At 45.7% G+C, this 10,609-nt stretch overlaps 1 pseudogene; it reads left to right on the forward strand.

The window, feature by feature from the left end:
• Window positions 1-554: 554 nt before the first annotated feature.
• LOC113614175 (homeobox protein Mohawk pseudogene) lies at window positions 555-1,442 on the forward strand (annotated as a pseudogene).
• Window positions 1,443-10,609: the final 9,167 nt, after the last annotated feature.

A 10,609-nucleotide genomic window follows, 5' to 3' on the forward strand; every position in this document is an offset into this window, starting at 1 on the left:
AAGCAAAAATTAGAACATTGTCTCCTGTGGTTCTAAGTGTTTGATGAAAAAATGCACAATATAATTATAATATAAATGGGTGAAGGTAAAGAGAGATAAGACTTTTACAGTTCACTAAAACTGGTAAATGGTGACATCAGTTTACTGTGATAGTTATGAATTTATAATATAATACCTGGAAAAACCACTGAAAAATTATATAGAGAGATACTCTAAAAATGCTATAGATAAACCAAAATGGGATTCCAAATAACATTCAAGCAATCCATGGGAAGGCAGAAAAAATAATATAGAAAAATGAAAAACAGAGGTAACAAAAAGGTAGCATAATTTAGCCCTAACATATAAAAAATTATATTAAATGTAAATGGTCTAAATATTCCAATTAAAAGGCAAAGATTGATATCCATTCATGTTAAATACTCTGAAAAGGCTGAGATTCTTTGGGGGCTGGGTGGCCGGGGCTAAGAGGAGGAACCCGAGCCCTGCGGAGCTCCCGGCGGCCCGGCCCCAAGGCGCTGCGGCCGCGCCGCGTGGCCCTGCCTGCACACGCCATGAACACCATCATCTTCAACAAGCTCAGCAGCGCCGTGCTTTTTGAGGACCACGGGGCTCCGGAGCGGGAGTGGGGCGGCAGGCCCTACGGTGGCATCCTGGACAGTACGCACGCTCTCCCCGAGGTGGGCATTACGGACGGCACGCCCCTCAAGGACAACCTGGGCCTGAGACACCGCAGGACCGGGGCCCGGCAGAATGGCGGGAAGGTGAGGCACAAGCGGCAGGCCCTGCAGGACATGGCGCGGCCCCTCAAGCAGTGGCTGTACAAGCACCGCGACAGTCCGTACCCCACGAAGACGGAGAAGATTCTCCTGGCGCTCGGCTCGCAGATGACGCTAGTGCAGGTGTCAAACTGGTTTGCTAATGCAAGACGTCAGCCTAAGAATACTGTTCGACAGCCAGATTTAAGCTGGGCCTTAAGAATGAAGTTGTACAATAAGTATGTTCAAGGAATCGCTGAGCGGCTGAGTGTAAGCAGTGATGACTCATGTTCTGAAGATGGAGGAAATCCTCCACGAAACCCCATGAATGAAGAAGGCTATAATAGTCCAGTCCACCATCCTGTGATTAAAAGTGAGAGCTCAGTCATAAAAGCTGGAGTGAGGCCAGAGTCACGGGCCAATGAGGACTACGTATCGCCCCCAAAATACAAGAGCAGCTTGTTGAATCGTTACCTTAACGACTCTTTGAGACACGTCATGGTCACAAATGCTGCCATGATGGGAAAGACAAGGCAGAGAAACCATTCAGGATCTTTTAGTTCCAATGAATTTGAGGAGGAATTGGTATCTCCCTCATTGTCAGAAACCGAAGGCAATTTCATCTATCGCACAGACAGCTCTCAGAGGACCCAGGTATTAAGGTGGTGAAGTTACTTTTTCAAGCTGCAGCAGCCCTTCTTCACCTGGTTTGCTGGCACATCTGTGGCTTTGGAGATGCCTCTGGCTTTGTCACGTGGCTGGGCTTCGGAAGAGAGCTTCGCACTCCCTCATTTTCCTGGATTCCCTTCTCTGACTACATGTTGAATTTGAGGAACCTGCCCTTTCTAGAATGATTGTGGATGCAGTTTTGCCTTAAAAGCTAATGAGGCCTTAAAAAAAAAATACTCGGAAAAAAGTAGAAATAGAGGGAAACATTCTCAACTGTATAAAGAGAAGCCATAACTACTTTCAGCTAACAGTATACGTAAAGGTGAAAAGCTGAATGTTTTCACCTAAAACAGGGAAGAAGGCAAAGATGCCCAGGTTCACAACTTTTATTCAACAAAGTGCTGGAAGTTCAAGTCAGCGCAGTAAGAAAATAAAAGACATATAGATCAGAAAGGAAGAAATAAAACTGTTCTAAGACCTGACACCAAAAGCATAATTCATATAATAAATAATTGATCTTCATCAAAATTTAAAACATTGGCTCTGTTAGGAGGATGAAAAAACAAACTATAGAGTGGGAGAAAATACTTGCAAACCATATACCTGACAAAAAACTTGTGTCTAGAATATACAAAGAACCTTCAAAACACAACAGTGAAAAAGCACAGTCCAGTTAGAATATGGACAAAAGACATAAAGAGACATTTCACTGAAGAAGACATACAGGTGGCAAATAAGAACATGAAAAGATGTTCAACATTATTAGCTATTAGAGAAATTGCAAATTAAAACTACAATGAGCTATCACTCTACGCCTATCAAAATGGGTAAAATAAAAAAAATATTGACCAGAGCAAATGCTGGCAATGATGCAGAGAAAATGAATCCCTCATACATTGCCGGTGTGGATATAAAATTGTAAAGCCACTCTGGAAAACAGTGTGACAGTTTCTTAAATAATTGACCATGGAACTAACATAGAACCTAGCAATTTCACTCCTGGGCATTTATCCCAGAGAAATGAAGACTCATGTTCGCATAAAAATCTATACACAAATGTTTAAAGCAGCTCTATCTGTCATAATCAAAAAGAGAAACAAGTTAGATTTACTTCAGTGGGTGAATGGATACAAATTTGGAATAGTATTCAGAACTAAAAAGACAGCAAATTACTGATACACGAATATCCAGAGAATTATATGCTGAATGAAAAAAAGCCAATTCCAAAGGTCATGATTCTATCTACATAATATTCCTTAAATGACAGTACTGAAGAAATGGAGACTAAATTAGTGGTTTCCAGGGGTTAAGGAGAGGGTGGGGGCAGGAGGGGAGTAGGTGTGGGTATCAAAGGATAACATGAGGCAGGCCTGTGGTGATGGAAATATCGAACATCTTGATTCTATCAACTGCCCGGTGTACCACTGGTTTGCAAAATTATACTATCGCAGGAAACTGGGTCCATCGTACATGTGATGTCTCTTTCATTTCTTACAATGCTACATCTATAACTATGTCAAAATAAAATGTTTATAATTAAAATAAAAAGAATAAAGCTACTGTCAACTTAGCAACAAAAGAGCCTTTAATGAGATGGAAGAACGTGCATGTTATGTTCACTTAGATGGTATATATTGCTTTAAAAACTGTAATAATACATCAAACCTTTATCAGGAGTGTGAGACTTTTTCTTCACTGACTTTATTTTCCATAATGAGGTTACATTTAAAACTAGGAAACCGTACTCACACGGCCCAGCATCGCAAGGCTGTGGGGTCGTTATTTAGCGTAGCCAGGCTAATGTCACATAAAGAATCCGGTCAACAGGGACACGTGTGGGTTCATTGTTAACAAGCGCGAATCAGTACCATTACTGTGTGACATGCATCTGCCAGCGAAAGCGCTGCTCCAGAGGCACGCTGACATTTGTCCATATCTTCGCTTTATTATGGAATGAGCTCATTAACGAGGCCCCACATTGTCCTGAAGGAAGACCTCACAGAAACAGAAAGGGGAACCGCTTTCTGTTTTATTTTCCTCATTAGTCGGTGCTGAATGTGGACTGCACGGCTGGATGGGAATAACGATGCATTTTAATGGGCTCACCTTGGTCCTAATGAGGACTTAGGACAATGCCCCTTCACCCTTAGTCACAGGTGCCCTTTGTCCACATTGGAACACAACCCACGGTCATTTCACGCTCGGCCACGAAGCACAGATGGACTCGGAACCAGCGCCCACAGCCCAACCCAGAGGTGCATCAGGAATGAGAGTCACATGTGCTTGAAGATCTCTTTCATGATGGAGTGGACATCGTGGTGGGGAGGGGAAAAGGCGGTTCAAGTTCTGTCGGTTTAAGCCTTTAAGAAACTGCTTTGAGGCCCCATCAAGGTCCGCCTTCATGCTTCTCTGTGGACGGTTCTTCTGTACATGTGCTTCGAAACCCCGTGATGTCAAAGTCCATAAACCAGGTGGTTCTCATTTTAGTCTGGCCAGAATCAGGGTTGCCTTGGAGAGCGCTGCACTCACCGGAGTTTCTGGGTTTGAACAGGTTTCCCACGTGTCCACTTCCCCTTATATGTGACCTGTCCCCGCTCCATCCCACCTGAGAAACTAACCTATCAGGCAAGCTTAGGGCACTGCTGAGAGTATGAGATAGGACCACATGAAATCTGCACTTCTGCACATCAGAAATAACTAAGTGTTGGCCGTTTCATGTGGTTCATCCCAGGGGTTCTCCGTCCGGGCAATTTTGTCCTCTCTGGGGACACTGGGCAGGGTTTGGACCTGTTTTGTGTTGTCAGAACTGTGAGGGGGTGGTACTGGAATCTGGGGGGTTGAGACCACGGCTGCAGCTAAACATCCTACAGTACACAGAACAGCTCCCCTGCCCACCCACCCAGGCCAACACAAAGACCCACCCGGTCCCAAATTTCAGTAGTGCCAAGGTGAAGAAACCCTGCTTTAGTTCCTGGAATCACAAAACGGCAACCCATGGGCCAAAGATAACCCCTGCAGGCAGTGTTGTTCGCACTCTCTCTTTCTCCGTGCTGCATGGTAACTAGGCAGAACTGACATTCTCGTTACAATGAGCCCGGTCCCTTCTGTATGGGATGTGCCTGGCCCCTGGACGCATCTCGGCTTATAACCCTCTGATTTCAAAGAAGCATATCCTAAATTAGTGGTTCGAAAATGGGCCATGCTGCACTCCTGTTTCCCCCTCCCACTCCAGGAGATAACTGGCTGTGTCTGGAGACATTGCCGGTTGTCACGACTGGGGGGACAAGTGCTCCTGGCGTGTGTGTGGGGGGGGTGGAGACCAGGGATGCTGTTCCACACCACACAGTGCAAAGGACGCCCCACATCAGAGGGTCATCGGGCCCCAAATGTCAGTCGTGCCGAGGTGGAGAAACCTAGGTTCTATGCAACGTGATAACGGGGTTTAAGAACAGGGCCTTGAAGCCACTCTGCCTGGTTCCAAAGGTCTCTCCACTTACTGGTTGTGTTGTCTTGAGTACCTTCCCAAAAATGGTAGTAATGATGATTTCTGCCTTAAGGCTGCAGGGGAAATTAAGCAAATATAGATAACTTCCTAGTGTTGAGAACATTGATACTGGCTATTATGACCTGTAAGAATTATTTTTGAAATAAAAATGGCAAGATCCAGAAATCACAGAAAATTCATCACGTATCCAGATTGCTGGAGTTGATCTGAAATCCTGGTTTTTCTTCAGGTTTTTTTTTTTTTTTTTTTTCCCGTCCCAATAGACAGCATTCCCTTTAACCAACACACATGCATATTTGAAAAGTAAATAATTTTTCAACAGGAAGTTCACAAGGGCAGATCATTATTATACAAGTTTTATGTACAGAAAACTAGCTCATCACAGGAAAGCAGTGGGTTTTATTTGCAATGTTTATTCTTGCTCCAGATAAATGGCCACCCTGTAGAAATCAGCACAGGCTGCGCTGCACTAAGAGCAAAACACAGAAGCCTGAAGTACTACGTTTGTGCGTGCAGGGGGAAGGGGCGCGGTTGACCAGCACAGAGCGTGGGGTGCCGGGTGAATCATGTGCCCTGTCCTCAGGATGGGTCTTGAAGCCGGTGCGTGGAAGCTCACTGGTCTTCCCAACAAGCCTGTTACTCCTCCAACCCGATTCCGCGTCGTCTGCCCAAGATACGCCATCCTTGAGGGCTTCTGCTTGATTTCAACATGTAAGGAGGGGGCAGTTTTGCAGAAATTACTAGGATCAGACACACAGAAGACAGCTGGAGAGTAAGCAGGTCAATTTTTCTCGTTAAGGTGTGGGAGAAACAGTCGGCCGCGTGCTGACGGCCCTCCTCACCTTCGGCAGGGAAGGCAGGACAAGCTTAACAGGTAAGGTCACACCACGTGGCGGTTCTGCAATTCCTGGCTGGCCCCTCATGAATCCACGGGGGTGGGCGGGAGGGAGCCCGTGACTGTTCATCACTGAGACACCCACGGCAACAAGGCAGGGTGTCAGGGGCCTCCATTTCAATTCCGTGGTTCAAACAGACAAACAAAAATCAGGATGATTTTCTTCCCCCTTTCTTGCTTGCTTCTTGTTTATGCTGTCAGGAAGGCTTCATCTGATAGCTTGTGTTTTGAGTCTGTCTTTTGCATTGTCTACGTTTTCCCGTATTTGAGGGAACTGCAGAGGTGTGTAATCACTGCAGCATCTTCTCGCTGCTCAGAGAGCTGCTTTATAGAAAAATCACAGGCTCGTTGAGTCTGTCGGACAGGATTCCAGGGAAGCCCGGCAGCTGGGTTCTCAGTCCTTCTTAAATAAATAGCAATTTTGGTGGCAAGCAAACAATGATGGGAAGCAACAGTCTCCAATCACTTGCTGGGATCCATGTGCCCCCATGGAGCCCAGGCGATCCAAAAGGAAGACATGTTGGAAGCACAGCCTGTTCTGCAAATGATCTCCAAAGCCTTTCCAAAGTCTGCCTTGGGAATGACAAGCTTAAAGCACAGGTGAATGGGGTGACTGAATCCGATTCCTTCCCATTGTATGGGTTCTCTTTTAATTTTGTATGTTTCCCCCATGCCAAATTTTTACCTTGACCAAAGGGAGCTCTCTCCCATGAGAAATGAAAAGCTCAGGAAAATTCTGAATTTCTCCTTGCCTTCCCATCACAAGATATTCATTCATTTTGTAAATTTTATTGAAGTATAGTTGATTAACAATGTTGTGTTAATTTCTGCTGTTCAGCAAAGTGATTCAGTTATACATATATACACATTCTTTTCTTATATTCCTTTCCATTATGGTTTATCACAGGACATTGAATATAGTTCCCTGTGCTATATAGTAGGACCTTGTTGGGTATCCATTCTATGTGTAACAGTTTGCATCTGCTCATCCCAAACTCCCAGTACACCCCTCCCCCACCCCCTCCCCCTTGGCAACAAGTCTGTTCTCTATGTCTGGGAGTCTGTTCCTGTTTTGTAGATAAGTTCATCTGCCATCACAAGATGTTAATAAGGGCTGGGAGAGATCTAGTCCAGAGATCTAGTCCAAATCTGGCCACACCTATTCACTGACCTATGGTCTCCACAAAGGCAGAGCTGAGTTGATGCAGCAGAGACTGTATGGCCTGAAAAGCCAAACACATTTACCATCTGGCCTGTTATAGAAAAAGTTTGCTGCCCCCTTGTTTTGGAGTTTAGAAACCAGAGGCCCAGAGTGGTGAGGTGACTTGCCAAGACCACACAGGTAGGTAAGGATGGAGGCAGGTGCGCCACGTTTGTTTTCAGGGCTTCGCGATGGATCCACGTCTTACCTCTCGGTACCTATTGGGGTCGACACATATCACACACTGGCACGGTTCACCACATAAGTTAATTTAAGGCTATAAGAAACGCCTTTGTCCTATGATCGGCAAAGAAGAAAGAAGACGATGGACAGGTTGCCAACTTTTAGGTGGGGCTGCATCCCTCCAGCGATATTTCATGCCACCACTGATGCATGCTGTGTCCATCTGCATCAAGAACAGAATGTCGGGCTTCCCTGGTGGCGCAGCGGTTGAGGGTCTGCCTGCCAATGCAGGGGACACGGGTTCGAGCCCTGGTCTGGGAAGATCCCACATGCCGCGGAGCAACTAGGCCCGTGAGCCACAACTACTGAGCCTGCGCGTCTGGAGCCTGTGCTCCACAACAAGAGAGGCCGCAATAGTGAGAGGCCTGTGCACCGCGATGAAGAGTGGCCCCTGCTTCCTGCAACTAGAGAAAGCCCTGGCACAGAAACGAAGACTCAACACAGCCATAAATAGAAAAAAAAAAAAAAAAAAAAGGGAACAGAATGTCAACTCCTAAATCATTCAGAACCTGGTCAAACGACACGCAGTGTCAGGCTGCTTGGTGGGTATGAACAGAAGACCTATACCTGAAAGCAAATTTCTCCCATTAGGTGTCACATGATGAGAAAAAGATGGTGACACCCCATTGTCTGATGACAAAAATCATCAAGGGATGGAAGATTTCCCCAACAGAGTAAGGCTTTGCCTCTTCCAATCCAGCCCACTAACACATGCAAGAGTTAAATCACTCTACATAGTTTGTTGCTTTGCCGTCCGAAATTGTTCCACCCAGGAAGTCGCACCTGCCCCCATCCCAGCTCAGTCCCATCTGCCTTATTTCCCACTCCTCTCTTCTGTGTATCCCAGGCTCAGAGCCTTGGGGCACTGAACCGTCACAGAGGACACCTGAGGAGGTCCCCCTTGGAAACGTGCCACTCAGAAGTGGTACACTTTTGCTCTGCTCCAGAAACCCATTTGTCTGGGATACTTCGACACCACCTGCACTGGCCACCTTCAGTCCTGCACCCTGGAATGCCCTTTCCTTTTCACACATTGCATTTCTGAAGACTACCAGAAATACATCTTCTTGATGAAACCTTGTGCAACCCTATTCTGTTATGGGTTTTATACCTTTTTGATCCATCATCCAAAGTAGACACTTTGTGAATATCTCTCTCAAGGCATGTCTGACTCTCCACTTAAGTTCATAGTCTTTTGCATCTCACCCATTAGACCATCTTAAGGGCAAGAGTTGTTTCCTTTGTCTTTCTAATCTTCACCCCACCATCCACAGAGTTGGTCCTCAACGAAAGTTTGTAGAACTGGGCAACAAGAGTTAAGAAAACTTAATGGATTCCTGTTTGTATTAGCCAGGGTGCTCCACAGAAAGAAACAAAACCAATGGGAGATATGTATCTATGTGTAGATCTATCTTTCTATCTATTTATCTGAAGATCATTTATATAAGGAATTGGCTGACACAGTTATGGAGGTTGAGACGTCCCAACACCTGCCCTCTGCAAGCCAGAGGCCCAGGAAGGGCCTCAGTCTGAGTGTGGAGGCCTGAGAACCAGGGTAGCAATGGTGTCCTTCTCCGTCCAAGGACAGGACACCAGTGTCCCAGCTAGCAGTCAGCCAGAGAGACTGAGAGGGAATTCAACAGTCCTCCATTTTTTGTTCTTTTCAGGTCCGCGGCAGATAGGTTGATGCCCACCCACCCTGAGGAGGACCACCTGCTTTGTCCCGTGTACCAATTCAATGCTGGTCTCATCTGGATGTACCTTCACAGACACATCCAGAAATAATGTTTATCCATCATAGGTGGATATAGGTTTTTGTCTTTTCTTTTTAAGTGTTGATATTTTAACTCTCCCTATCATGAGGTGCATGCAGAAATAACTTCACATGCAGAAGTGTTCTGTTAAGGGCCAGAACTGCACAACTGCTGTGCCGTGTGAAAGCAGCCGTAGACAGTATGGAAATGAACGAGCATGGCCGTGGTCCAAAAGAAGTTTTCAAAATCAGATGGGGCCTGCATTTGGCCCATAGGTTAGAGTTTGCAGCTCCCTGCGAAAGCTCAACAGAGAAATTGTGCATGTGCCTAGGAACACAGAACCAAAGGCATGTTGAACAGAAGATGCCTTCACATATGTCCTCTATCCAGGAAATAAATAAATAAGCAGATGTTAATTTTCTCACTAGAAAGCCTTTTTTTAAAAGACATTTTCCTCAATGCCTGCAGCCTAGTAGCAATGAGCATCATTTCACCTCATTTTATTTGCTTCTGCTCACTCGTTGCTTCAAACTGTTTGCGAATCACTTGTTTTATGGAACCGTTAAATCTCTGGAAACTAACTGAGCTCAGAAATGTGGGCCTGGGCTGGATATTCTTCTTCTTCTTCTTTTTTGCGGTACGCAGGCCTCTCACTGTTGTGGCCTCTCCCGTTGCGGAGCACAGGCTCCGGACGCGCAGGCTCAGCGGCCATGGCTCACGGGCCCAGCCGCTCCACGGCATGTGGGATCTTCCCGGACCGGGGCATGAACCCGTGTCCCCTGCATCGGCAGGCGGACTCTCAACCACTGCGCCACCAGGGAAGCCCAGGATATTCTTTTGACTATATTAAAATGGAAAAAAACCTACTGTCCTCATTTTTGTACAATGGTTATTGTCATCGATTCATGAAATCTTGAGCAGAAGTGAAAGCTAAGGGGCAGCTTGGGTTTAAAGGGCTACAGATAGACTCATCATCCCATCTATGAACTAATATTAAAAGATTGACACGCAGCACAGGAAAATCATTTTCCATCACTTCAATATTGGAACCAATCTCATCTTTGCCCTCTGAGGTCCGCATCCACACACCTTCTTGAATGCATTGCATCAGGTTAAAAAGCGCATTGCTCTTTCCAGCCATTGCCAGAAAAACAAATTTGAGTATGATTTATCAGATATTCAGAGAACTACAGAGAGGAAAATGGTCTGTCGATAGGACAAAGGGGGCTGTTGACGTTTTTGTCCACAAGTTCATGAGCTTTCTTTCCTGTCTGGGTAGATTTATTATCTTGTAGAAATTGAGTCATCTCAGCATGGATTTGAAAGACACATATTAAACTTTTTCTTAGGCATTAGTTGGGCCAACTGTAACCTGGGGATATTTGATAGACAAGTCCATGGTGCTGGAGATGAGTGGAAGGCGGAGAATTTTGCAGGCACATGCCCAGTGTGTCTAGACAATCTCACCTTTCCGGTTTAGCTTGACTGTGGGCTGAAATTTCACAGGAGTCTTCCTGGCTTAGGATGAGGAAAGCCACGTTGTAGAGGAATCCTGCCCCTCCCCCCCCAACTTCCACATCCCCT

This window comes from Aethalodelphis obliquidens, unplaced genomic scaffold, assembly GCF_003676395.1.
Source record: "Aethalodelphis obliquidens isolate GAN/ISIS:26980383/991018 unplaced genomic scaffold, ASM367639v1 scaffold91, whole genome shotgun sequence".
Taxonomy (NCBI): domain Eukaryota; kingdom Metazoa; phylum Chordata; class Mammalia; order Artiodactyla; family Delphinidae; genus Aethalodelphis; species Aethalodelphis obliquidens.